A 23,217-nucleotide genomic window follows, 5' to 3' on the forward strand; every position below is an offset into this window, starting at 1 on the left:
CATGTAGTCCTCTGCCTCGCGGATGCACAACAGTGACTTCAGCCACCGCTCGAGTTCTGAAACCCGGAGCTCAAGCTTCTGCAGCCGGTAACACTTCCTGCAGATGTGTTTGTCTGGGACATGTGGTGTGTTCATGACTTCCCACATACCACAGGCTGTACATTCCACTTGGCAGAGCTGCCCTGCCATACTTTAACTTTACAGACTATTTATTATAAGTAGAACAGCTTACCATGTACTCACCAAACAGCTCCTTGCACTGCACTGAAGCAAGAACCAAATACTGGAGGGTTAAAAAAGTAGGGAAAAAAGTAGAAAAATGGAGCATCTCCTTCCTCTTCACCAAACTCGCCACTCACCAAACTCAAATCTCCACACTCAGCTTGCAATCTGCACACCGTATTTTGTTTTTATTTTTATATTTAAATGAATGCACAGGTACCAGGATGTGTGTTTATTTGACTGAAGTGGAGGTCTTTCACTGGATGTCAATGCTGCTTTGGCATATGAGCTCAGTGCAGGATGATTGGTCTGCTACACCCCAGCCTTGCACCATCAGACCAACATTCCCTTCTGCCTGGGGACTCCTGATAGACCTGACACTCCAGTCACTACTGAAAAACACTCAACGACAAAATGGAACCAGTGCTTTATTTTACAGAATGGTCAATCCAGTCTTAGGTTGACATCCATTGTACTCAGCATAATCTCTGCAGTGTGCACTGCATCCTAGTCCTGTTGGTGTTGTAAGATGACTTTATTTGTTTGAGACCTCTCAGGCTAGGCCATTTCAATCACCAGTTTTTAAATATTTAATTGATTGGAAAAACTGGTCTTCAAAGCCATTTGTCAGCCAATGTAAACAGTCTGTTGGAAGATAATCCCATTTCCAAAAGTAGCAAAGAAGGTACAAAATTTCAAAGTTAGAGAAATTTTGAAAAAAAGTACAGGTGGAACAAGTAAAAATAAAGCAAATTGGGGGTTAAGACGATGAGTGTTCAAACAGAATGAAAGAGAGCAAATACATTAATTAAAATTGTATTTAAATTTATTATTTTAGTTTAATGTGAATATACTTCAGGTAATAAAGCTGTTCCTGGTATTTGAGTAAAATACTTACTGTAATTTTAGTGTTAGTCATGAAGTGCGTGCAATATAAAGATCTAAAAGGGTTAATGTTTGAGATAGTGTGAGTTACCCCTCCCACTGTAGTGGTGATGATGATGTAATAGTCATATGGGTAATAGGCTTGGAGAAGCAAGAAGCATCATGAGAGTTGCTAACGACTCATGCTTAAGGACAGTGTATATGGTTGTGTAAATACTATAAATGGGTTAGTGTTTAGATGTACACAGATTCAGAGAGTTAAAAGCATCTTAAATACTATCAACAATATGCAACATGGTGGCAACAGTGAACACACCCAAAGAATATTGAAAGTCCTAACCTGGTACGGTTGCAGCAAGACTGCAGATCTCATTGGAAGAGCTCCAGAGCTGCGCCATAGCCGAAGGAAGACATGGACAGTCAGTGAGTCAGCCGCACAGGCGTTCAGACTGCACCACAGAGGCGTGGTGGTCTGCGAGAAGAATCCAGGTCCAGCAAATACACGCTGTGAGCCACAGAAGTGAGCAATGGTCGGGGATCAAATGACAAACCTTTTGAAAATGGTAGAAACATTGTCTAACTGCAGACTGGGCAGACGAAAAGGGGAGAAAAGACAACCCCGCACGAAGGGTGGGTCCAGATTAGGCAGCCATTACTCGAGCACACCACGAAGCTGAAGCATGGGAAACCTTCAAAAAGCACAGGAACTCCCAAAACGAACACCACCATTAAAGCAACAAAAATTTCTAAATAATAAGAGAACACCCTAAAGAGTTTAGCAAACGGTGAATTCAAAATACACGATGCCTGCAAGCTTTCAGAATTTGTAAGGGCCCAATCAGAAACACAATTGGTTGATGTGGAGAAAAAGATTTCTAAGATTTAGAATAGCTTCTCAGCTACTCACCGAATCTGAAGCGGAGCAAGTAAATACTCTACTATACTCCATGGGGGAAATTGTTGATGCCGTAATCATAAGACAAGGCACAAATGAGGCTTCAGACAAGTTTGATGATGTTTTACCAGCCTTCGATAGATACCTTAATTTAAGGAGCAATAAGATCCTGGAAAGAACAAAGTTTAAAAAAAGGATCCAGAAGCTGGGTGAATCAGTGGATGCTTTCATTAATGATTTGTACAGATTGGCTGAGGGATGTGAGTATGGCGAACTGAAGTCTGAGTTGATAAGGGACCGAATAGTAGTGGGAATAGCTGACAAGTCTTTATCAGATCTCTTACAATCAAAAGACGACCTCACCCTCAAGAAAGTGATTCAGATGATGTGACAGGCAGAGGTCCGAAGAGAAAACAGAGCCATCCTGCGGGCTGAAGAGAAGCCTTGGGACAGAAAAAGTCCTATCACAGTACAGGTCCTGAAGTCTAGGATGGAAAAGCAACCTCCAGATAAGAAGGTACACTCAGGTGGGAAAGTGCATGATGCCATGAAACCCTCTGAGCGCTGTGGCGCCAAAAAGGCCCACAGACATGAACAGTGTCCTGCTAATAAAGCAGAATGTTTTCATTGCAAAAAGACAGTCCGTTTCAGAAAGATATGCCAGAGCAAGACCCTTCTTACAAATATGTCAAACAAAAAGTCTTCACACATAAAGCTGTGAATGAAGTGGAACAACTGCCATTGGAAGACAAATCAGGAGACTTCCTAGGGGAGATTAATCATCTCAATCAGGCATTCTGGACAGCAGACATTTATGTCAATGGACACAATGGACATATTACTAATTTCAAATTGGACACAGGTGCAAGTGTCACAGCATTGTCAGATCAAGAGCCATGATTGTCGACGCATTGCTTGCAACCAGCTCATTTACAACTCAGTTAAACGGTCCAGGAGGGATTGAACTGAAGGTCAAGGGAAAGCTACAAACAACACTCCAATATAGGGAAAGCAGATAATGGAAATCCCATACGTTCTGAAAAACCAAGAATTTTCTATGTTCGGAAGGAAAGCGTGCTTAGACCTACATTTAATTAAAAAAGTGAATGAAATCAAACAGCCAGAGTCCAACAATCACTTCCAAGCAGACTTTACAAAACTATTTTCAGGTTTAGGAATACTGATGATAGAGAATAGCATAACATTAAGAGAAGATAGCAGACTGGTATGTATCTTTACATCTAGGAAGATACCACACCCATTGATGACCAAGTTCAACATCAGTTGGAAGAGATGACCAGGATGGGAGTCATTTCTCCAGTCATGACGCCAACAGAGTGGTGTTCGGCTATGGTTCCACTTCCAAATCCAAATGGTACTCTTCCTATCTGTGTGGACTTAACACAGCTTAATAAAGCTGTGGCAAGGGAATTCATCCAATGGTTTTAAATCAACTTCAAGAAGAAGGGCTCACACTTAATGAAAAGTGTGAATTCTCGAAAATGTCTATTTGTTGCATAGAACACATTGCAAGTAGCAAGGGAATAATAGCAGACCCACAAAAGATGAGCACTGTGAGGGAATTTCCATTTCCTACTTCTGTCCAGCATCTTCAGCAGTTCCTTGGAATGGTGAATCAGTTGACAAAATTTTTACCCAATTTAGCTTAAGTAACTGATCCATTAAGACAAATCTTGAAGAAAGATCAACTGTGGTATTGGAATACACATCAAGAGCAGACATTCCGAAGAATCAAAGAAATGCTCATATCACCAGATGTCTTAGTGCACTATCACCCCTCACTACCAACCACAATTGCAGCAGATGCCTCATCTACAGGGTTAGGGGCAATCCTTTTTCAAGAACAGCCAGATGGATGTCCAAGACCAATCTATTATGCATCTGGAGTGTTGTCTGAAATGGAGACAAGATATGCTGTCATTGAGAAAGAAGCATTCACAGTCACGTGGGCCTATGAGAAGTTCTCAGATCACATTATTAGTTTGAAGGTTGTCATTGAGACAGACCAGAGATGAGAAAGAAATAGCAAGGATGCCTCTGAGAATTCAGAGATTCCAGTTGAGGTTGATGAGATATATGTATGAGATGGTCTATGTACAAGGAAAGATGCAAACTTCCGCCGATGCATTATCAAGAGCAACCATTGACCATCCTATGCGACAGGATGTTAACTTAATGGATGAGATAGAGTTGTATTCACAATACACAGCATCGCAATGGCCAGCAAGTTCACAGAATCTTCAAGAAATTTGTCACACTCAAAAGTGGAATGAGGAATGCATATGTATACACCAATTTTGCACTCAGGGTTGGCCACAACAATGTCCCAGTGGTAAGATAATGAGAATCTTCTTTGAATTCAGGAAACACTTCATTATCATGAATGATTTACTGTTGTAGAATGTCAGACTGGTCATTCCAATTTCTTAGGTCGGATATCTTGGAAAGAATACATCAGGGTCACATGGGTATCATGAAATGCAGAGCACGGGCTCAGTCATCCATTTAGTGGTCAAAGATATCCAGAGACATAGAACACCTGAGCTCGAATTGTCAGGTATGTGCAATACACAGACCAGGCCAGAAAGAACCTCTTACATCAACACAATTTTCAACCAGACCGTGGGAATGTCTAGGTATGTATTTATTTATGTACAATGGAAAATCCTACATGTTAGTGATGTATTATTTTTCAAGATGGATTGATGTGGAAAGGTTGTACTCAACAATTACAGAATCTGTCAGTCGAAGTTTACAGGAGATCTTTGCAAAGCATGGTGTTCCTGACGAGGTTGTGTCAGACAACGGACCACAGTTTACAAACAAATACTTCACACAATTTGCAAGAAAGTGGGTATTCAAACACCTCAGAAGTTCCCCAAAATATCCTCAATCAAATGGAGAAGCCAAAATAGGTGTCAGAATTAAAGTCGTGGTTGTAGAAGAATGAAGACCTTCCAACTGCACTATTGAACTATTGAGCTATTCCTTTGTTATGTGGACTACCACCTTTAGGGCTGTTGATGGGGTGGAAGCTAAAAACCCAACTTCCTGCTCTACCCAAGAAACTACTTCCATGACTAGACACCCAGGATTATCAGAGAGTTCAAGACAGAGAGAAGTCATACAGGAAACAACAAGCTCACAATTACAATGAGATTTTGCACCAGAAACCTACCAAAGTTGAAGGAAGGAGAAAAGGTTTGGAAGAGAAGGTGTAGTCATCCAGAGAGATGAAAGGCATCAGAGATCTTATTTTAGTACATACTATATGTACTAAAGGTAGAAGGTACTATAAGACAAAATAGGAGAAAACTTATCCTTATTCCCAGAAACAACAGTTATATATTTAGGTGAACCAGATGGTGATCATGAAACGCAGAGACAACAAGATATTACAAATCTTAGTCAAGGCCATCCAAGTCATCGACCAACACTCTGAGAAAGGCTACTGATCAGGGAGAGTCGTGAAGCCTCCTGACAGATTGAATCTGTGATGTCAGAGACTTGGGGGAGATGGGGTAGTATGTAAAGTCAAAATGAATGAGTGTATATCTATCAAAAGTATATATGGACAAAGACTTGGGGGAGATGCAGTATAAGGGTCTGAAACGGTTAATGTTTGAGGCAGTGAGAGTAACCTCTCCCACTGTCGTAGTGACGATGATGTAATTGTCACATGGGTAATAGGCTTGGACGAAGCAAGAAGCATCATGAGAGGTGCAAACAAGACATGCTTAAGGAGAGTGCATATAGTTGTGTGAATACAATAAACGAGTTATTGTTTAGACCTACACAGATTCTGAGAGTGCTGTAGACAAAGCTTGACCTAGTATCTTAAATGTTATCAACAATATATAACAGTGCACAAGCTAAAAATAAAAAAAACTGATTGGACCAGGAAGATAGAAATTTTGTGTGGGCGGCACAGTGGCGCAGTGGTTAGCACCGCAGCCTCACAGCTCCAGCGACCCGGGTTCAATTCTGGGTACTGCCTGTGTGGAGTTTGTAAGTTCTCCCTGTGTCTGCGTGGGTTTCCTCCGGGTGCTCCGGTTTCCTCCCACATGCCAAAGACTTGCTGGTTGATAGGTAAATTGGCCATTATAAATTGCCCCTAGTATAGGTAGGTGGTAGGGAAATATAGGGACAGGTGGGGATGTGGTAGGAATATGGGATTAGTGTAGGATTAGTATAAAATGGGTGGTTGATGGTCGGCACAGACTCGGTGGGCCGAAGGGCCTGTTTCAGTGCTGTATCTCTAAACTAAACTAAACTAAACAACGACAGTAATTCAGATCAGAGAGGAAGTGGGGGATCTGTTCTGGGACAGAGTGTGGATCAGTTCTTGAACAGAGTGTGGATTCGGTTCTGGGGGAAAGTGTAGGTTCAATTCTTGGAGAGAGTGTGGGATTTGGTTCTGGGACAAAGTGTGGGATTTGGTTCTGGAAGGGAGTGTGGGTTTGGTTCTTGGGGGGAGTATGGGTTTGGTTCTTGAGGAGAGTGTGGGTTCAATTCTTGGGGAGAGTGTGGGTTCAGTTCTTGGGGAGAGTATGGGTTTAGTTCTTGGGGAGAGTGTTGGTTCAATTCTTGGGGAGAGTGTGGGTTCGGTTCTTGGGGAGAGTATGGGTTCAGTTCTTGGGGAGAGTGTGGGTTCGGTTCTTGGGGAGAGTGTGGGTTCAGTTCTTGGGGAGAGCGCAGGTTCGGTTGTGGAAGGAAATGGGGGTTCCGTAATGGGAGGGAGTGTGGGATTGGTTTGCGAGGGAACGTGGGTTCGGGTCTGGGAGATCCAACTTCACTCATCAGTGGCGGCAGAGTGGCTTTTGTTTAAAGGATGAGTTGAGTTTTAGATTCTTTGAAGGTTCCTCCAGTTAAAGGTTATTAACAGATGTGAGATGTAGATCAAGGCAAAGGAAGGGGCAGTGAAAGCAATGGTGTGTGTTCTTGCTGCAGATATTTACAGTCATCAGGCTGAAGAGATCAGACAGGGCTATAGCTGTGAACATGACTGTGAGTGCAGATGCTGAAATTAGAAACTCTGTCTCACATGCTCAGAAACTTGATTAAACAACAGAAATGAAAGTATTTAATTTTGCAGTACTAACTTCATTCACTAGACTGATCACAAAGTTTGAAATAAAGCAATATTTTGCAAATCAGCCACATTTCAAAGTTGAGTTGACATTTCATTTTTAATACGTGCTCAGAGAACAGGAGAAGGCTGTTCAGACCCATAAGCATTTCCAACATTCAATCAGGTCATGACTGATCCGTATCTTAACTCCATTTACCCACCCTGGTTCCAGAACTCTTAATATCCATCACCAATAAATTACCAAGCTCTAATTTTAAGCTTTTTCCCCCTTGGAATCAGTGAATTAGGCTCAATCCAAAGTCTCCTTCTGTACAGATTTCAGTTTTAATCCTCTTGTGTAGCATATAAACTGCAAGTTTAGGAATGATTAAGGGCTCCCGGCCAATCTGTACTCTACTTCGAATTCCAGAAACTGCTATCCAAATACGTAAGGCTGAATTTCTGAAGATTCTGCTCTCAATGTGGTTAAGGTTGCTAATCCTCTAGTTTCCATGAATTAAAGATTAATCTCCAGGTCACTGGTCTATGCGACCCAGGAATCAGAGAATCATTGAATGATACAGCACAGAAGGAGGCCATTTGACCCATCGGTCTGCATTTTACTGCGAGTGTGCCAATCCCAACGCCAGGATGAATTCCGGGTCAATAAACTAGAAATGGCCATGACAGGATGTCAGACACGATCGTCCAGGTGGTGTCCAATTAAGAAGCCACCTCTGGGAGCTCCGTCCAATTAGGGACAGTGGCCGGGAGGTCCATTTAGCACAGCCTGTGAAAATGACCACTGACACCCTTGGATTGTGGGCAATGCCTGGCCATCAGCAGGACCAGCAGTAATGCCATGGAGGTGCTTTCAGTGAGAGGAAAGCGGCTGTCATTGAAGCAGTGCAAGCCTTAGTGGAGATGTCTGCCTGGGGATAGATCCTCTTTGTGAATTACTGCCGGCAAATAAGTGTAAACCCTCAAATGGGTTGCAGCTCGGACCTCCCGCTGCAAAGCCAGCTCCAATCCATTGCCAGGCTCCTGACACAGCGGAGGCTCATGCATTCCAAGGAAAATCTCTTGCGATGTGAAAATTGCAGATCAGTTGTTCATTACCAGCCTTAATTGGCTTCCCACCGTTGCTGGACAAATTGCTGTCAAACCTGCTAGTCTGCCTATGGGAAAAGTGCACAGAGGCAGGTACGCTTTGGGGAGCCAACCCGATGTACACCTTTCCAAATTTCCTTGCTCCCCCACCTACAAAGCCACCTCCACAGGCCTGGGAAGGTTCAGCCCATTGTGCCTGCGCTGGGTCTTTGGTAAAGTTATTCAATTAATCCCGCTCCCCTACTTTTTCCCCATATCCCTGAAATGTTATTTCCCTTCAAGTATTTATCCAATTTTCTTTTAATTACTAGTTATAAAGGTATTGGAGTTGAAGAACAGAAGGCTGTTTGACTGACAGTCAAGAATCATCCAATCGGGTAACAAAGTGTTTCCAATTGCTGTGGCAAGGGAGGGCAGTGCAAGTATTCATGTTAGGGGTTGTGGGGTGGGTGGGGGAGTTGGAGGCCAGAGGTCATGTTGTGATGCAAACCACACCTGCCAAATGGAAACATATTAATTTTGTCATATGGAACACTACTTGAACGCTTTTACTGGACATTGCACAGAATTTGTTTAAAAAAGACCACAGAGTTGGACAGCTGAAACATGGCTGCACATTTGCATTCTGAGAGACAGTTGAATAGAGAGACAATGGGAGTGCTCATTGATTCAATTAACAAGATTGGTCTGGGCAAACATAATAATCAACCTTCTTTGTCTGCATAAGAGCCAGAGATCCACACCCCACTGAGTGTGACTGGAGAACTTTGAGAATCAACAACCTTCGCAGATGATGCTGTTTCAAACAAAGAGCTGGTCAAATGACTTACCTGCTAACCAGACTGGGAAATGTGTTTGAATTGTGCCTCACAGAAAAGTTTGGACAGACTGCAATTTGAAGACAAAAGAGAGGGAAGGTCTCTCCCTGTCTCTCTCTCATGCAAAGTTCAAGGGACCCAAGAAAGCAGCTTAAGCCTCAAGACAGAGTACCTCTTCAGCATTCTGGTACCAGAGAAACAAACTTGAAACTGTGCACTGGGCCCCAGTGAGAACTGCAAGAATTCAACTCTAATCAAGGACTTTACATCCAAACTGAAAGACAGTAAATGAATTCTATTTATTGCCAACCTTACTTAAACCCCCCCCCCCCTTTAATTCTTTCTCCCCCTCTGTATATATTTGTGTGTGTATTTATCTTGTATGCATGTTAGCATAGTGGCATTGAGTAGTTTAGTCATTTTTAACCGAATTAGAGTGATAAGAACAAAGAGAACAAAGACAAAGATAATTACAGCACAGGAACAGGCCCTTCGGCCCTCCAAGCCTGCGCCGATCCAGATCCTCTCTCTAAACATGTCGCCTATTTTCTAAGGTTCTGTATCTCTTTTCTTCCTGCCCATTCATGTATCTGTCTAGATACATCTTAAAAGACTCCATCGTGCCCGCATCTACCACCTCCGCTGGCAATGCATTCCAGGTGCCCACCACCCTCTGCGTAAAGAACTTTCCACGCATATCCCCCCTAAACTTTTCCCCTTTCACTTTGAAGGTTAATAAACTTACATCTTTCTTGTTAAACCTGAGAAAACCTACCTGTTTGGTTCATTTACAATTAAAATTAGACAGCAGTGAGCAAGAATTCACTGAAGTGTTAAGCTAAAAACACTGGGTTTTAAAATATAAACCCTGTTACGGCCAAACCAGGAGAGGGGCCAGAGGGGAGCCTGAGACCCCTTCCTCACGTAGCAATGTGATGACACAGCCAGGAATATGTCCAAGCAGAGCTGGCAACCATTGGTGCAGGGACTCACTCGTTGGTGAGCAGATCGGAGAGCAGGAGCAGAAAGTGCAGGGCTCTCAATTTTCCAAAAAGAGAAAATAAAGACTTGTATTGTGCCTTTCACAACCTTTGGACATCCCAAAGCGCTTTACAGCCACTGAAGTACTTTTGAATTGTAGTCACTATTGTAATGTAGGAGTGTATTCCAGTCAAAATTATTCTGTAATCTCGGCATAAAGGAATGTGCATGCTTCAGGACAGCAACTGCATATTCTGTTGGTAAGGAACTCACAACTAAACAGTCCAAACAACAAAATGGAAGATATTTTTGAGGGGTAGTTTTTTCCCCAGATCAGACCATTTGATAGCAATAAAGTCATAGAGTCATAGAGTCATACAGCATAGAAACAGGCCCTACGGCCCACAGCATCCATGCCGACCATAATGCCTATCTATACTAATCCCATCTGCCTGCATTAATTCCATATCCCTCTATGCCTTTCTCATTTAAGTACCTGTACAGATGCCTCTTAAATGTTGCTACTTTTCCTGCCTCCACCACCTCCTCTGGCAGCTCATTCCAGATACTCACTATTCTTTGTGTGAAAAATTTACCCCTTTGATCCCCTTTAAAGCTCCTCCCTCTCACCTTAAATCTATGCCTTCTAGTTTTAGTCACCCCTCCCATGGGAAACAGACTTTGGCTATCTACCCTATCTATGCCTCTCATAATTTTATATACCTCTATCATGTCTCCTCTCAGCCTCCTTCGCTCCAGGGAAAACAGACCCAGCCTATCCAATCTCTCTTTATAACTCAAGCCCTCCAAACCAGGCAGCATCCTTGTGAATCTTTTCTACACCCTGTGCTAGTACAATAATTGCAATGATTGTGGGTCTGGTTTATTAAAATGTAGATACCCATATTATACCATGGGAGGAGGGTTGCTCACTCTGGTTGGATGTATTCCTGGAGGTTTCATCAAATGGCCTCTCATCATCAACCACCATGCACCAACACTCCCACCATTGGTCACTCGACAATGGGCTCTTTGTTACCCAATTGGATGAGTCTTAACTTCAATCAAACATCGCATTTTCCCTCCACCATTAAAATGTTTTTTAATTTTATGATGATTTTTTCCTCCTGTGTATTGCTTGCAACGGAGCTCAGGGGATCAATCTTCAATTCCTGGAGACTTCAGGACAATCCTGGAGGGTTGGCAACCCTATGTGGGAAATCATCAAACAAAAGCTGTCATCTTCTGAAATTCCTCTCATCTATTTCAGAGACATCATTAGACTGTTTAAAACAAATGTGTTGCTGAATCCATAGCAACAGCAAAGATAGGGATTTCAGACAAACACACGAGCTTCTTCAACTAATATCCCATAACGAAAATTCAGGGACCTCGGTTGTTAAAATGACCCAGGATTTCTGATGCGTTCCCACCATAACTCCAGTAGGAATGCAGAATAGGGTTCCAGAAATGGGCTGCAAGTCAGACTCAACAGGTCCTGGCCCTTGCTGGTCATTTGCAGGGGACATTGTCTGGTGTAGGACCTCCATCCACCCTAAACATGTTCCCCTAAATCAGAAAAAGCATGTCCAGGGGTGGGGACTCACAGTGGGGAGTCCCTGCTTCCACAATCTCAGTAAAGTTGGAGGCCAGAATATCCAGTGAGATTAGATGTACCAGCCTCCAGAAGAGTGCAAGTGGGTTTCACTCACACACTTGTTTTTCCTGTCCCTCCACCTACTGCTTGGCACCACACTACTGCCCTTTCACCAACACTTTCCAAGGCAAAATGCTGGGACGCCCAGATTCCTGCTTCAGATTCCTGTTGCCATGCCAAGCACGATCAGGTATTCCAGGGATACCACCTTCAAATGAGGCAAAGAGCACTACAATTGAAACTACTGCTTCTGGCTGGAATAAATGAATTTTAAAAACTTATCTTTAGTGATCAGAAAGTAAAAAAATCCTGCTCAACGGTTAGCAGTCTTGTCTCTGAGGCAGAAGATTGTGGATTCAACTTCCATTCCACAGACTTCAAGGGAGTACTGAGGGTGGGGCTCAAGATCAGTGGCTTGGGCCTGAAGTCTGCAATCATGGGTTGGGAGATGCAGTGATTTGGGGGAGGCACCCAATGTTGGAGCAGGGACATCAACCAGGAGTTAGGCCCCTTTATTTGCTTTTGCAAAGGACTAAAGCCTGCTTCAGGCATGGGTAAAGGACGCCTCTTGTTTTTCCTTACCCAATATGGCGGTCAGCACACTTTCGGTCAGAAGTGCACACCCATTTGCTGCCTGCCATTATGGGGTCTTAGTAGACTGAAAAACAGGCACTGCACTCCCCAATTTCTAGACCAATATCCAAAGTAGCTGCTTCACATTTGTTTAAGCCCAGCAATCTACCTCACTGCAGCTATAAAACTCTCTGAAACTTTTGATGTAATAGCTGCATTGTAATTCACCTCCCAGCATCAATTATTCTGTGCGTTATTTCCACTGCAGTTTAATATTGCGCTGAATAGATTCTCTTGATGTAACACCAAATCTGATGGCAGCTCTCTGGAGCTTTCCAACTTTATTACATTATTGCACCACACTGCATTCTTGCAAAAGCTCCGTTTATTTTTGTATTTTTGCCAAAGGCCTATTTAATAAGAGGCTGGAACAATGTGATTTTGTTTTGTACATGTGATATTTAAAATATAGCTTTAGGTGGAAGAAAAATATTATCTCCTTCTCATTTCATTGTTCTTGACCGTGCAGCGAGAGGGTGGTAAACAGATGGACCAACATACTTTCACAAAATATACTTTGCTGCATAATTTGTTGTTTGGTGTGTTCCCCTCTATCTTCCCTCTTCCACAAAGCAAAAGCAAAATACTGCAGATGCTGGAAATCTGAAAAAGGAAAAAGAAAATGCTGGAAATACTCAGCAGATCAGGCAGTATCTGTAGAGAGTTAACTTTTCAGGTCCATGATCTTTCATCAGAACTGTCAAAAGTTAGAAATATAATAGGTTTTGAGCAAGTGAAAGTGGGGAGGGGGAAGAAGAACAAAAGGGAAGGTCTGTGATAGAGTGGAGGGCAGGAGAAATTAAAAGAAAAAAGGTTTCATGGTACAAAGCCAAAGGGAAGTGGTAATGGGACAAGTAAAGAAACAAAAGATGTGTCTAGAGGAGGTGTAAATGGCGGTATAGCAGCCGTCTGAACACAACGTAAAGGGATTAAGAAAGAAACAAGAGGGGGAAAACAAACCATCAAAAAAACACAGAAGAAGAAAAAATGGGGGCAGGGTAATGATCTAAAATTATTGAATTCAATGTTGAGTTTTGAAGGCTGTAAAGCGCCCAGTCGAACGATGAGGTGCTGTTTCTCGAGCTGGCATTGAAATTCATTGGATCACTATGGCAGGCCAAGGACAGAAAGGTCAGAGTGGGAGCATGGTGGAGAATTCAAATGACAAGCAATAAGAAGCTCGGGGTCGCACTTGCAGACTGAACGGAGGTGCTGTGCAAAGCGGTCACCCAGTCTGCAGTTAGTCTCCCCAGCGTACAGGAGACCACGTTGTGAGCAGTGTATACGGTATGCTAAATTCAACGAAGTACAAGTAAATCTCTGTTTCACTTGGAGGAAGTGTTTGGGACGCTGGACAGCTCCGCTCTTGTTTCTTATTTCCAACATTTTCTGTTTTTGTTTCTTCCCTCTTCTCCTGATGGAATGGGTTCATGATGATCCTGGAGCACGGCCTGCCTTGTAGTATCTTGCCCAAAAAGCACGTTCTTTGCTTGTTAGCAGGTTATTCAGCACGGGAGAACACATTCGGCAGCACCTCCCAAACTCACAACCTCCACCACATAGATGGACAAGGGCAGCAGTTGCATGGGAACACCACCACCTCCAAGTTCCCCATCAAGTTACACATACCATCCAATCTGTTCATATATCATCTGTCCATTCATCGTCACTGGGTCAAAATCTCCTGACCTAACAACAGTGTGGGAGCACCTTCACCACACAGACTGCAGCGGTTCAAGAAGGCTGATGAATTGAGGGCGTTGATCAGCACATGGGATTATGATATTATTGCTATCACAGAGACATGGTTGAGGGAGAGGCAGGACGGGCAGCTCAATATTCCAGGGTATAGCATCTTCAGGCATGACGGGGAGGGAGGAAAAGAGGAGATGGCATTGTACTGTTGATCAAGGAGTCAATTACTGCGGTAAGGAGGGATGATATCTTAGAAGGTTCCTCAAATGAGGCCATATGGGTAGAACTTAAAAACAAAAAGGGGGCAATCACTTGGCTGGGAGTTTACTATAGGCCTCCAAACAGTCAGGGAGAGATAGAGGAACAGATATGTAGGCAAATCTCAGAGAGGTGTAAAAATAATAGGGTAATAATAGTAGGGGATTTCAACTTCCCCAATATCAACTGGGATAGTCTTAGTGCAAAAGGCTTAAAGGGGGAGGAATTCTTAAAATGCATACAGGAGAGTTTTTTGAACCAGTACATAGATAGTCCCACAAGAGAAGGGACGGTACTGGACCTAATCCTAGGGAATGAAACCAGACAAGTGGTAGAAGTGTCATTGGGGGACCATTTCAGGGATAGTGACCATAACTCTGTAATATTTAAGGTAGTTATGGAAAAGGACAAAGATGGACCGGAAATAAAGATACTGAATTGGGGGAAGGCTGATTTCAATATGATAAAACAGGATCTGGCCAAAGTGGACTGGGAGTAGCTACTTGTAGGAAAGTCTACATCAGACCAGTGGGAGTCATTCAAAGAGGAAATATTGAGGGTTCAGAGCCAACATGTACCCGTTAAGGTGAAGGGTAGGACTAACAAGTCCAGGGAACCCTGGATGTCAAGGGATATAGAGGACTGGATCAGGAAAAAAAAGGAGGCTTATGGCAGATTAAGAGCACTAAAAACAGCTGAGACACTACAGGAGTATAGAAAGTGTAGGGGGGTACTTAAAAAAGTAATTAGGAGAGCGAAGAGCGGACATGAAAAAACACTGGTGGGCAAGATAAAGGAAAATGCGAAGGCGTTTTACAAGTATATTAAGGGCAAGAGGATAACCGGGGAAAGAGTAGGGCTCATTAGGGACTAAAGTGGCAATCTGTTTGTGAAGCCGGAGGACATAGGTGAGGTTTTAAATGATTACTTTTCATCTGTGTTCACTATGGAGAAGGACGATGTACGTGTAGAGATCAGGGAGGGGAATTGTAATATACTTGAACATATTAGCATTGAAAGGGAGGAAGTATTAGCTGTTTTAGCAGGCTTAAAAGTGGATAAATCCCCAGGCCCAAATGAGATGTATCCTAGGCTGTTATGTGAGGGAAGGGAGGAGATAGCAGGGGCTCTGACACAAATTTTCAAATCCTCTCTGGCCACAGGAAAGGTACCAGAGGACTTGAGGACAGCGAATGTGGTACCATTATTCAAGAAGGGTGGCAGGGATAAACCAGGTAATTACAGACCGGTGAGTCTAACATCAGTGGTTGGAAAACTATTGGAAAAAATTCTGAGAGACAGGATTAATCTCCACTTGGAGAGGCAGTGATTAATCAGGGATAGTCAGCATAGCTTTGTCAGGGGGGTGATCATGTCTAACTAACTTGAGTGAATTTTTAGAGGAGGTGACTAGATGTGTAGATGAGGGTAAAGCAGTTGATGTCGTATACATGGACTTCAGTAAGGTTTTTGATAAGGTCTCGGATGGGAGATTGGTTAAGAAGGTAAGAGCCCATGGGATCCAGGGCAATTTGGCAAATTGGACCCAAATTGGCTTAGTGGCAGAAGGCAGAGGGTGATGGTTGAAGGTTGTTTTTGCAAGTGGAAGCCTATGACCAGTGGTGTACCGCAGGGATCAGTGCTGGGACTCTTGCCGTTTGTAGTGTACATTCGTGGTTTAGACATGAATATAGAAGGTATGATCAGTAAGTTCGCAGATGACACGAAAATTGGTGGTGTCGTAAATAGTGAGGAGAAAAGCCTTAGATTACAGGATGATATAGATGGGCTGGTAAGATGGGCGGAGCTGTGGTAAATGGAATTTAATCCTGAGAAGTGCAAGGTGATGCATTTTGGGAGGACTAACAAGGCAAGGGAATATACAATGGATGGTAGGACCCGAGGAAGTACAGAGGGTCAGAGGGACCTTGGTGTACTTGTCCATAGATCACTGAAGGCAGCAGCACAGGTAGATAAGGTGGTTAGGAAGGCATATGGGATACTTGCCTTTATTAGCCGAGGCATAGAATATAGTAGCAGGGAGGTTATATTAGAGCTGTATAAAATGCTAGTTAGGTCACAGCTGGAGTACTGTGTATAGTTCTGGTCGCCACACTATAGGAAGGATGTGATTGCACTGGAGAGGGTGCAGAGGAGATTCACCAGGATGTTGCCTGGGAGTGGAGCATTTCAGCTATGAAGAGAGACTGAAAAAGCTAGGGTTGTTTTCCTTAGAGCAGAGAAGGCTGAGGGGGGACATGATTGAGGTACAAAAAATTATGAGAGGCATTGACATGTTAGATAGGAAGAAACTTTTTCCCTTAGCGGAGGGATCAATAACCAGGGGGCATAGATTTAAGGTAAGGGGCAGAAGGTTTAGAGGGGATTTGAGGAAAAGAAATTTCACCCAGAGGGTGGTTGGAATCTGGAAAGCACTGCCTGATGAGGTGGTAGAGGCAGGAACCCTCACAACATTTAAGAAGTATTTAGATGAGCACTTGAAACGCCATAGCATACAAGGCTACGGGCCAAGTGCTGGAAAATGGGATTAGAATAGTAAGGTGCTTGATGGCCGGTACAGACATGATGGGCCAAAGGGCCTGTTTCTATGCTGTATAACTCTATGACTCTATAAAGTGGCCCACCTTTATCTTCTCAAGGGCAATTAGAGATGGTCAATAAATGCTGTCCTTGCCAGAGAGACCCACATTCCATGCATGAATAAAAAAACTGCTGTCCTCACCTCATGTTCGACAGGTGAGGTGACACTCTAGCTTCTGAATCAAAAGGTTGTGGGTTCACACCCCATTCCAAAGACTTGAGCACTCGCAGTGCAGTACAGAGGGAGCGCTGCACTGTTGGAGGTGCTGTCTTTCCAATGAGATGTTAAACAGACAGAAAAGTCTGCCATTTCAGGTGGATGTTAAAGATACCACAGCACTATGTTAATCTCAGAATAGTATCCGGACATCCCTGTGCAACACCATCTTCCAGGGGTTAGATAAGGGTATCAAAGGATACAGAGCCAAGGTGAATAAATGGAGTTAAATACAGATCATTCATGATCTAAGTGAACGGCAGAGCAGGCTTTAGTGGCTGAATGGCCTACTCCTGCTTCTGATTTCCTGGCCAACATATATCCTTCAACCAACCCAGAAACAGACGATAATAAAAGCAAAATACTGCGGATGCTGGAAATCTGAAACAAAAACAAGAAATGCTGGAATCACTCAGCAGGTCTGGCAGCATCTGTGGAAAGAGAAGCAGAGTTAACGTTTCGGGTCAGTGACCCTTCTTCGGAACTGACAAGTATTAGAAAAGTCACAGATTATAAACAAGTGACGTGGGGGTTGGGCAAGAGATAACAAAGGAGAAGGTGCAGATTGGACCAGGCCACATAGCTGACCAAAAGGTCACGGAGCAAAGGCAAACAATATGTTAATGGTGTGTTGAAAGACAAAGCATTAGTACAGATTAGGTGTGAATATACTGAATATTGAACAGCAGCAAGTGCAAACCTGAAGAAAAACAACCTGAAAAAAACAGTGGGTAAGCAAACTGAACAAACTAAGATGAAATGAAATAAATGCAAAAAAAGATTGTAAAAAATGTAAAAAGGAATGTAAAAAAAAGGAAGAAAAAATAACTAAAAATGACTAAAAATGAACGTAAAGTGGGGGGCTGTCATGCTCTGAAATTATTGAACTCAATATTCAGTCCGGCAGGCTGTAGTGTGCCTAATCGGTAGATGAGATGCTGTTCCTCGAGCTTGCGTTGATGTTCACTGGAACACTGCAGCAATCCCAGGACAGAGATGTGAGCATGAGAGCAGGGGGGAGTGTTGAAATGGCAAGCAACCGGAAGCTCAGGGTCCTGCTTGCGGACTGAGCGGAGATGTTCTGCAAAGCGGTCACCCAGTCTGCGCTTGGTCTCCCCAATGTAGAGGAAACCACAGACGAGCTGGTCAGTATTTAATTGCGGTTTGGGAGAGCTTGCGGTCTGCAATTTGGCTTCCACATTTCATACCTTAAACAACAGTGACTACACTTAAAAAGTACGTCAGAACTAGGCAGGCAGTTCAGGAATCTCCTGTGGCTATTCCCCTGCAAAACAGATATACTGCTTTGGATACTGTTGGGGGGAATGGCCTCTCAGGGAAAAGCAGCAACAGTCCAATTCATTGCACCATGTTTGGCTCTGCTGCACAGGGGAGGAGTAAAAAGTGTGGGAATGCAATAGTTATAGGGGATTCAATTGTAAGGAGAATAGATAGACGTTTCTGTGGCCGCAAACGAGACTCCAGGATGGTATGTTGCCTCCCTGGTGCTAGGGTCAAGGATGTCTCGGCGCTGTTACAGGACATTCTGAAGGGGGAGGGTGAACAGCCAATGGTCATGGTACACATTGTTACAAACGACGTAGGTTAAAAAAAAGGATGAGGTCCGAAAAGCAGAATATAGGGATTTAGGAAGTAAGTTGAAAAGTAGGACCTCAAAGGTAGCGATCTCAGTATGCGTGCTAGTCAGAGTAGAAATAGCAGGATGTATCGGATGAATACGTGGCAGAAGAGATAGTGTGAGGGGTTGGGGGGGGGGGGGGGTTTAGATTCCTGGGACATTGGGACCGGTTCTGGGGGAGGTGGGACCAGTACAAACTGAACGGGTTACACCTGGGTAGGACTGGGACTGATGTCCTGAGGGGAGTATTTGCTAGAGTGGTTGGGGAGAGTTTAAACTAAACTGGCAGGGGGATGGGAACCTTTGCAAGGAGACAGAGGAGGGGGTTTCAAAGACAAGAACAAAAGACAGTAAGAAAAGTGGTAGGCAGAGAAATGAAGGGCCAGAATCAAACAGGGCCACAGTGAAAAATAGTGGGAAGCGAACAAGTAATGTTAAAAAGACAAGCCTTAAGGCTTTGTGCCTTAATGCCCAGAGCATTCGCAATAAAGTGGATGAATTAATCGCGCAAATAGATGTAAACAGGTATGATGTAGCCGAGATTATGAAGACATGGCTGCAGGGTGACCAGAGATGGGAAGTGAACATCCAGAGGTATTCAGTATTTAGGAAGGACAGACAAAAAATAAAAGGCGGTGGAGTTGCATTGCTGGTTAAAGAGGAAATTAACGCAATAGAGAGGAAGGATATTAGCTGTGATGTGGAATCTGTATGGGTAGAGCTGAGAAACTCGAAGGGGCAAAAAACGTTAGTGGGGGTTGTATATAGACCCCCAAATTGTAGTGGTGATGTTGGGAATGGCATTAAACAGGAAATTAGAGACACATGAGATAAAGGAACATCTGTAATTATGGGTGACTTTAATCTGCATATAGATTGGGCAAATCATATTAGTCACAATACTGTAGAGGAGGAATTCATGGAGTGTATACGGGATGGTTTTCTGCAGCAATATGTTGAGGAACCAACTACAGAACAGACCATCCTAGACTGGGTATTGTGTAATGAGAGAGAAATAATTGACAATCTATTTGTGCGAGACCCATTGGGGATGAGCGACCATAATATGATAAAATTCTTCATCAAGATGGAGAGTGATGTAGTTGATTCTAAGACTAGGGTTCTGAATCTTAATAAAGGAAACTACGAAGGAATGATACGCGCGTTGGCTATGATGGATTGGGAAACATTACTTAAAGGGATGACGGTGGATAGGCAATGACAAACATTCAAAGAGCACATGGATGAACTGTAACAATTGTTTATTCCTGTCTGGCGCAAAAGTAAAGCAGGAAAGGTAGCCAAACCATGGCTTACAAGGGAAATTAGAGATACCATTAGACCCAAGGAAGAGGCATACAAATTCACTAGAAAAAACAACAGACCCAAGGATTGGGAGCAGTTTAGAATTCAACAAAGGAGGACCAAGGGATTGATTAAGAAGGGGAAAATAGCGTACGAGAGTAAGCTGCGGGGAACATAAAAACTGACTGTAAAAGTTTCTGTAGTTATGTGAAGAGAAAAAGATTGGTGAAGACAAATGTAGGTCCATTACAGTCAGAAACGGGAATTTATTACGGGGAACAAAGAAAGGGTAGGACAACTAAATGCATACTTTGGTTCTGTCTTCACAAAGGAGGACTTACATATCATACCAGAAATGTTGGGGAACACAGGGCTTAGTGAGAGGGAGGAACTGAAGGAAATCAGTATTAGTAGAGAAATGGTGTTGGGGAAATTGATGGGATTGAAGGCTGATAAATCCCCAGGGCCTGATAATCGACTTCCCAGAGTACTTAAGGAAGTGGCCCTAGAAATAGTGGATGGTGGTCATCTTCCAAGATTCTATAAACTCTGGAACAGTTCCTACAGATTGGAGGGTAGCTAATGTAACCCCACCATTTAAAATAGGAGGTAGAGAGAAAGCAGGGAATTATAGACCAGTCAGCCTGACGTCGGTAGTGGGGAAAATTCTAGAGTTCATTATCAAAGATTTTATAGCAGAGCACTTAGAGAACAGTGGTAGAATCGGACAGAGTCAGCATGAATTTACGAAAGGGAAATCGTGCTTGACAAATCTACTAGAATTCTTCGAGGACGTAACTAGTAGAGTTGATGAGGGACAGCCAGTGGTTGTGATTTATTTGGACTTTCACAAGGCTTTCGACAAAGTCCCACATAAGAGATTAGCTTGTAAAATTAAAGCGCATGGGATTGGGGGTAGTGTATTGTGATGGATAGAAAATTTGTTGGCAGACAGGAAACAAAGAGTAGGAATAATTTTTCCGAATGGCAGGCAGTGACTAGTGGTGTACTGCAGGGATCGGTGCTAGGACTCCAGCTATTCACAATATATATTAATGATTTAGATGAGGGAACTAAATGTAATATTTCCAGATTTGCAGATGATACAAAACTGGTTGGGGGGGGGTGAGTTGTGAGGACGATACAGAGTGATTTGGACAAGTTGAGTGAATGGGCAAGTGCATAGCAGATGCAGTATAATGTGGATAAATGTGAGGTTATCCACTGATGGCAAAAACAGGAAGGCAGATTATTATCTGAACGGCTATAAACTGAGAGAGGGGAATATGTAACGAGACCTGGGTATTCTCGTACACCAGTCACGGAAGGTAAGCATGCAGGTGCAACAGGCGGCAAAAAAGACAAATGGTATGTTGGCCTTCATAGCGAGAGGATTCGAGTACAGAAGCAGAGATGTCTTGCTGCAATTATACAAAACCTTGGTGAGGCCACACCTGGAATATTGTGTGCAGTTTTGGTCTCCTTATCTGAGGAAGGATGTTCTTGCTATAGAGGGAATGCAGCGAAGATTTACCAGACTGATTCCTGGGATGGCGGGACTGACATATGAGGAGAGATTGAGTCGGTTAGGATTATATTCGCTGGAGTTCAGAAGAGTGAGGGGGGAATCTCGTAGAAACCTATAAAATTCTAACAGGACTTGACAGGGTAGATGCAGGAAGGATGTTCCCGATGGTGGGGGAGTCCAGAACCAGGGGTCATAGTCTCAGGATACGGGGTAAACCTTTCAGGACTGAGATCAGGAGAAATTACTTCACTCAGAGAGTGGTGAGCCTGTGGAATTCGCTACCACAGAAAGCAGTTGAGGCCAAAACATTGTACGTTTTCAAGAAGGAGTTCGATAAAGCTCTTGGGTTTAAAGGGATCAAAGGATATGGGGGGAAAGCGAGAACAGGTTACTGAGTTGGATGATCAGCCATGATCATAATGAATGGCGGATCAGGCCTGAAGGGCCGAATGGCCTATTCCTGCTTCTATTTTCTATGTTTCTATGTCAGTGGCTGTGAAGCACTTTGGGACATCTTAAGGCTGTGAAAGGTGCTATATAAATGAAAGTCTTTCTTTCTTTCACTAAATCTGGGTTTTATCCATTAAAAGATTCATTAAAAAAAAGCAAAAACATGTAGAGCACCAGACTGGACCACTTCAGGGTTATTTGCCCGATTGATGACTGACACAACTCGGGCAGTGGCAGAGTGGAAGGGGTGGAGGATGAATGCTGTCATCCTGCAAGCGAGAAACAGCAAGCTCGTACTCCATGGAGCCACTGCCACTACCGTTAGCCGGCAGCTCAGCATTCCTAGTAATCTGTTGGAGGACAAATTGCTGGACTGCTGTGACACCCTGCAAGCCCCTTCAAACCCTGGCATCCACAGTCATGATAGCAGCAGTCTGAGCTAGTGTGGCAGCAGTCTGAGCTAGTGTGGCAGCAAGCTGACCTTGCATGATGGCAGTCTGAGCTTTCACTGCCACACCCAGACATCTGGTGGAAGCTGTTTGTACTGCAATGGAAGCCGCAACATGGTATTAGATGCTGTATCAATGGTTGGGTCCACAAGTGTGTTGATGGAATTGTTGTATGATCGCCTTAAGAGTGATGTCCCTTTCAGAACTCAGTATGCTAATGAGCTAAGCACCAGGATGTAATTATGTGACTACAAGCCAGTGTCACTCTACAACTGTAACACCCAGATGAAGGTTCTGTAAATAGTTTGCTCTGTACTGCCTATAATAGTTTAGCTGTAAATAAACCTGTTTGAGATCTTCAGCAAACTGGATTCCACGCATTTCATTATGTTGCATAAGACAACATAAAGAACTCATTACATGGTAGCAGCTGTGGTGAAAAGACAAAGTCTAAGCTTGAAGACCATGGGTAAAACAGCTGTTAAAACAGCCTTTCTACAGCCACTAGAGAGAAAGTTCAAAAGAAATACTGGCCCAAAACAGTGTAAAGAAAAAAGAACTTACCTCCAGCTATAGAAGGCAGAGCTCAGAACGACAGGCTGCAAGTAAATTCCTGCGATCAGGTCAGTCATTATGCCAACGGTCAAGGAATCCCCATTTCAAAATAAAAGCTTTGAAGTGATTAAGGAGTTGATTGTTTTTCCAATGGCTCAATAAAAAAATGGAGAAGACCCGATTCCTCTCCCAGACTGATGGAGGTTGCTATCATTACAGGAGGCATC

The sequence above is a fragment of the Heterodontus francisci genome, chromosome 31 (assembly GCF_036365525.1).
Source record: "Heterodontus francisci isolate sHetFra1 chromosome 31, sHetFra1.hap1, whole genome shotgun sequence".
Classification (NCBI taxonomy): Eukaryota; Metazoa; Chordata; class Chondrichthyes; order Heterodontiformes; family Heterodontidae; genus Heterodontus; species Heterodontus francisci.